This window comes from Durio zibethinus, chromosome 22, assembly GCF_047325235.1.
Source record: "Durio zibethinus cultivar Kanyao isolate XHJ-2024 chromosome 22, ASM4732523v1, whole genome shotgun sequence".
NCBI classification, from domain to species: Eukaryota; Viridiplantae; Streptophyta; class Magnoliopsida; order Malvales; family Malvaceae; genus Durio; species Durio zibethinus.
This window is the reverse complement of record NC_143183.1, coordinates 14,547,937-14,554,288: the sequence shown is the minus strand read 5'-3', so window position 1 is coordinate 14,554,288 and position 6,352 is coordinate 14,547,937.

The following is a 6,352-nucleotide window of genomic DNA, read 5'->3' as shown; positions in this document are numbered from 1 at the left end:
TAGCACTAAGCATAGTTTGACAGCATTTACAGAGCCTAAATAATCCATTCATTCGATAGCTTACACTTTCTCTTCTAAAAGGTTCATTTGTTGTATGCTCGGGTCTTCTATCACCTTAGAAGTTTTCATCTTCAATCTTTCTTTTTCTTTAAGATCATCAAAATTAAGGGCCTCAATTGGATCACACACCTTTGCCTTAAAGGTAAGGTTAGTGTAGCTATGAAATGGCACTTCAAGATATGCCCCAAAAAATGGCATCCATGGGGCTTGTGTATTTTGAAAAGATTGGCCTTGATTTAGGCCAAGCCCAGAAAGGTGTAGAGGATCCACAATATCTTGCCTTTCATTCGGATGAGGGGTCTCTTCTACTGTCTTACCCTTACCCAATTTTTTCAACATTTCCATCTTTTTTATCAACTCCTCTTTTATCTTTTCCTGAGCCTTCTCAATTTTGTCCATACGGGTATTTTGTTCCTGTTCCATTTGCCTTACTCATGATGGAGTATTATATGGGTGATATGTAGGTAGACTTGAATTTACTGACGGTTGAGCTATCCTTGAACCTTTGATTATCATAAATTAAGATGCTTGCATTACTACATGCTCATATCGTGAAAGCAGGAGTATAAAAATAATCTTAACATGATTTCAAGTTAACATATACGAAATGAATGCCAAAAATATATGTAGCCTAATTTTATTTTGCTTTAAATGAAAAAAAAATAGATGAAAGAAAAAAAATCAACTAACATACATATTATCATGACAATTTATACAACATGACAACAACAGTTAATTTCCACTCAAGAAAAATCAATCATTGTAAAAATGTAACTTAGCTGTTGGATTTTTCTACGAAAAGGGAAGGTAAGGCTCTAACTACAGGTGAGGTTCCTTATGCTCACTATATGTGGTTTAAGGTTGATAGTCTAAAGGTTCTCAAATTGCTCCTTACATCATTGCCTATCACAAACTAGTAAGGCACCCCAATCCTCACCCATTATAGGCTGCAAACAAAAAAGGTTCAATTTGAGTGAAAGTATTTCACTGGCCACTGTGGAGGCATTAGAACCTCACAAAAGCATAGGTACTTTACTCCCTCATAGAGGAACAGAGCTCGGGTATAAAGCTCATGTTATGCATATGCATATGAATGACATAGTTAGCAAAGTAAATAAATAGAATGAATGACTGAAAGATCTTTACAAAAAGTTCAATTTTATTAGGCTTTTAGAACACACAAATTTATTTGTTGGCCTGACTCTCAGCTTATCCCTAATGGAGTCAGCAAATTGTCATAACGTCTAGATCCGTAGACCTATCCTAGATATTGACTTGAGAAGTCGCCACCAATCTTTTTTATTTAGGTGCAATTAGCCACTTGACTAAATCTATCCCTTTTTAAAGAGAAATCATGAGTTTGACTTAGATATCTTTAAAAGGTAGATTCAATATCTACAAAATCAGAACTAGGTTCGGGAGTACGATTATGTGTGAGGAAGGTTATAGCACCTTCACAATGCCCATCGAATTATGATACCAGCTCGAGTTCGTGTTATCCATTAAGCTTTAAAAATTTTGTCAAGTAATTAATTATCAGAAATTATTCTTAATTGACTCCAATACTTTTGGCAAAAAATTAAAAAAAATTTCCTTACCTCAAGAGTATGCAAGGAAACTATTGTTTCTCTAGCAAGGGCTCCGTCGTTGGATTATTTTACACTAAAAATTTTCAAGAAATATTTGGACTTTCAACTTTTCCTCAAATAGACATTTCCTGAAAGTTTTATTTTAAACGAAAATTAATACTCCCAACTTTCTCTCCAAAATATATTTTTTGAAAATTTTATTTTCAAGAAAAATTAACACTTTCAACTTTTCCTCAAAATATTTTTTTGAAAGTTTTATTTTCAATGAAAATTGATATTCTCAACTTTTCTTCCAAAATATTTTTATTTTAAAAATTTTATTTTCGAGAAAAATTGATAATTTCAACTTTTCCTCAAAAACGCTTTTTGAAATTTTTATTTTTAAGAAAAATTGATATTCTCAACTTTTCCTCAAAAATATTTTTATTTTGAAAATTTTATTTTCGAGAAAAATTGATACTTTCAACTTTTCCTCAAACAAAATTTAGAATTTTATTAAAAAAATCATTGAAAGATTAAGGATGTTTAATTAAATAAATAAATCAGCTCAATTTAGTCAATAAATAAATAAGGGAAAATAATAATAATAATAATAATAATCAATAAATAAATAATAGAAAGAAGGAAAAAAAATCTTTGGCAATTCGACTAAGTAGCTCAACAGGGACGTGGCTCCAAAAATGAACTCGGTTGGAATGGCTTGGAAGCGGCTCAGCTTGATGGCTTAACAGCAACTAGATGACACAGGTTGACGGGTTAGTGAGCTACAGGTCAAGTCAGATTTTGGCAAAACACACAGACCCTGCCTAATTGCTGACTCAAAACACCGTCGTTTAGCTTACGTATAAAAGGTAAAATAATTTTCTTTCCCTTAGATGCATCCTCATGCTCTCTCTTTCTTTCTTTCTTTTCTCTGTGTCTCTCTATAGGACGCAGAGAACTCCAATGAAACTTGCCAATTTTTGGATCTTTACCGTCGAAAAACTGGGTTTTTGGTTGGAGTATCGCTGGAAAACTTGAATTATCATCGAAAAATTCAATCTGATTCTGGAATTTCCCAAACATTTCCAAAAAATGATAGAAAAATATCCAAAAAATCTAATCTTTCAACCATAACAATAAAATCACCAGAAACTACTTCAGAAAACTAATCTTCCTTGAAAAGTTTTAGCCTCTAATTCTTTCGACTTCTCTCCATTTCCTTTTCTATCTCTGCTTTTGTGATTGACGGGGTTTATATAGGGCTGGGTACATGGTTGAATAGGATTCAAACATCAAACTTCCCCTTCATCCAATTGTTTATCCTTGAAAAAACCAAATCCCTGATCCTGTTTTTTTTTTTTAAATAAACTTTTAATCCTAGAGTTTCACTAGGACTGAAATTTTATTTTTATTTACTTATTATTTTTTTTAATTAGTAAGCTCATCCGAAAAGTGGGTGTCTACAATAACAATTCAAGAATGTATGCAACAATAAAGTAAAATGAGATGTAAAAGCATGAATGAGATCAAATGTTGGTTTTTGGGTCTGAGGATTGCTTTGACTTTTAAGGTTTAAGGTAGGTTCAGATTCAGGTTTAAGGTTGGTTTGGTTCGGTTTTAGGGTTAGTTCAGTTTAAGGTTGGGGTTGGTTTAAAGTTTGGTTTAGGATTTGGAACTAGTTTTGGGTTAAGGTTATAGTTTGGGTTTTGTTTTGGTTTAGGGTTTTAGATAAGGGCATTTTGGTAATTTTACCCTTCTCAAAGTGCAATCAAGATTTTTAGTACATTAAAATCACAAATTTCAACCAAAAGCCTTGTTAATCGCATTTAGTTATGAATTTTGAAGAATGACCCAAGTTCGATCCAGTTTGATAGATTTTGACCAAGTTTGGCTTTATTTGACTAAGTTTGATCGTGTGGCATTTTGATCAAATTGGTTCTAAATTTGATATTAAAAACTTGTTAAAATTAAAAGAACATTGGATTTGAATTGAGTTGAATTTGAAAGATCTCATAATTGGCTAGATTCCACTTAGATAAAATTAGGTGTCTATAACTGCCCTTGTTTGCATATTTTTTAGAATTAGAAATAATGCAAAGACAAAAATATCAATTTTTTCCAAGACTAAGGTTTGAAAAGTTTTTGCCTATTGTCTATTTTGCTTCTTTTTTTTTTTGTTTTATTTTTTTTAAATCAAGATTGACAACCAAGTTGAAGATTCAAAGCTGAGAGATTCTAGATTCTCATTAGAGAAAACAATTCATAGTTGAAGGACTTTGGATTCACATAAGAGAAAATGATTTATAGTTGGATGACTCTAGATTCATAAAGTATACAATTCACAATTGAAGGATTCTGGATACATAACAGAGTAAATGATTCATAGTTAGAAGACTCTAGATTCATAACAGAGTAAACGATTTACAATTGGAAAACTCTAGATTCATAATAGAGTGAAAGATTGACAGTTGGAATACTCTAGATTTGTGACAGAGAGAACAATTCATAGTTGGAGGACTCTAGGTTGATGACAAAGTAAATAATTCACTGTCAAAAGATTCTAGATTCACAATAAAGAAAACGATTTACAATTGGAAGACTCTGGATTCTGGATTCACAATAGAGTAAACAATTCATAGTTAGAGGACTCTGGATTCACAACAAAGTAAATGATTCACAATTGGAAAACTCTGAATTCATAACAGAGTAAATGATTTACTATTGAAAGACTCTGGTTTCACATTAGAGTAAATGATTCATAATTGGAAGACTCTAGATTCACAACAAAGTAAATGATTCATAGCTAAAAGACTTCAGATTCATAATAGAGTAAACGATTCACAATTAGAGGACTCCAAATTTATAATAGAGTAAATGATTCACAATTGAAAGACTCTGAATTCACAACAGAGTAAATGATTCAGAGTGGGAGGACTCCATATTCATAATAGAGTAAATGATTCACAGTTGGAAGACTATGGATTCATAATAGAGTAAATGATTTTAGTTCAAAATATTTGCACATGTAGGTTCAAAGATTTACTAATGATTCAATCATTTATAAGTGGAATTGAAAGTGTTTCAATATTAAAAAATTTCAAGATTCGTAAAAGTTGTAAAAGTCAAATATTCCTAACTTTTGATGATCCGCAAGAACAAAAAATTCACAAATTCCAAAGATTTGAAGTGACGAAAGATTCACAAATTCCAAAAATTCGCATTTTTCAAGGACTTGTAATTTTTAAAGTCTTGCAAGAAGGATTAAAAATTCACAAATTTTAAAGATTCATAAAAGTCAAAGATTTATAAATTTCAAAGTTTCACAAAAAGAGTTAAAGATTAACAAATTTCAAAGATTCGTAAGAGTTCAAAGATTTATAAATTTCAAAGTTTCTCAAAAGGGGTTAAAGTTTCACAAATAAGTAGCATTGATCCTTTGAACCATCAAAATGTAAATACAAAATCTTATTCCAAGATTCACAAAAAAAAAAAAAGATGATCAATTATCAAGATGTGGAATGCCAATAAGCTCTACTATAATGCAAATGCAAGTGTCTCTAAGCAAATGCAAATGTTCTTTCAAAAATGTACATGCAGGAATATGAATGCCTTTACAAGGATACAAATGCAAATACTTATTCTAATGATGCCAATGTTTTCTATAACTATAGAATTTTATTTCAAAAATGCCAATGCCAAAACTTCATCATGTATGTGCCCTAACATGAATGCGAACACCTAAAATACTCATTTTTTTAAGAAAGTCTTTCTCAATTTTGTTTATTTCCCATTGCCCATTTAATTAAATCTTCTTCTTCTAAAAAGATCTCAATTTACCATTATCATATTCCTTCACCTATTTCATCTTGTTTTTTTATCAATTTCTACCAAGTTTTTTTTTTTTATTTTACTTTCGTTTTTAACATGTTTTCTTTTTTATTTTTAGTTTTAAACATTCAATATACAACATGCAACATGTGCTTTGAACTCGATTGCAAAAACAAGAAGACTTATCGCCATTCTTAAAATGATTTTTGTTTTTCTTTCATCTTTCCTTTTCAATAACATTAATTCTTCAGTGCAAAGCTTTTTTCTTCCTTAAATCCAAACTGGTCTAAAGATTAGAAATTCATGATTTTCTTATTTTACACAAAAACATGCGATTGGTTGTTCAAAATTTTTCAAAATGGTCAATAAAATTGCTCCATATAATTAATTCCTTAGAACAAAATTTCTAAATAAACCATAACTTTGGGAGTCTCTTAAAAGTTGATGTTTCCCATAAGAAATAAAAAAGGTAAATTTTTTTTTTCAAATAAAATGAATGGTTCAACATGCGAAGGTTTTAGTTCATTTCAAAGGAATTCACCATTTGAAGGGAATAAAAAAGGTGTATGCTATTTAATGCAGGCTCACCAATGAAACAAATTTTTTTTTAAAAATGTGAATCTTTTGGAAACCAAACATGTTCGATACTTTTTTTAATATCCAAATATGGCATTTTGATAAATATCAAGGTTAGCTATGATGAATTCAAAATTTTGGAAGGTAATTTAAAGATAAGGAAAGAAGGCTCAAAATTTCAAAATTAATCACTTTTTATGCAATTCAAACTTTTAGGACCTCGATATCTTTGAATCTTTCAAAAGGGTCTGGGTTGCATTTGATTAGCATCTATCCACTTAGTATTAAGAGTGGCTTTAAGGCCTTCAAGATTTATT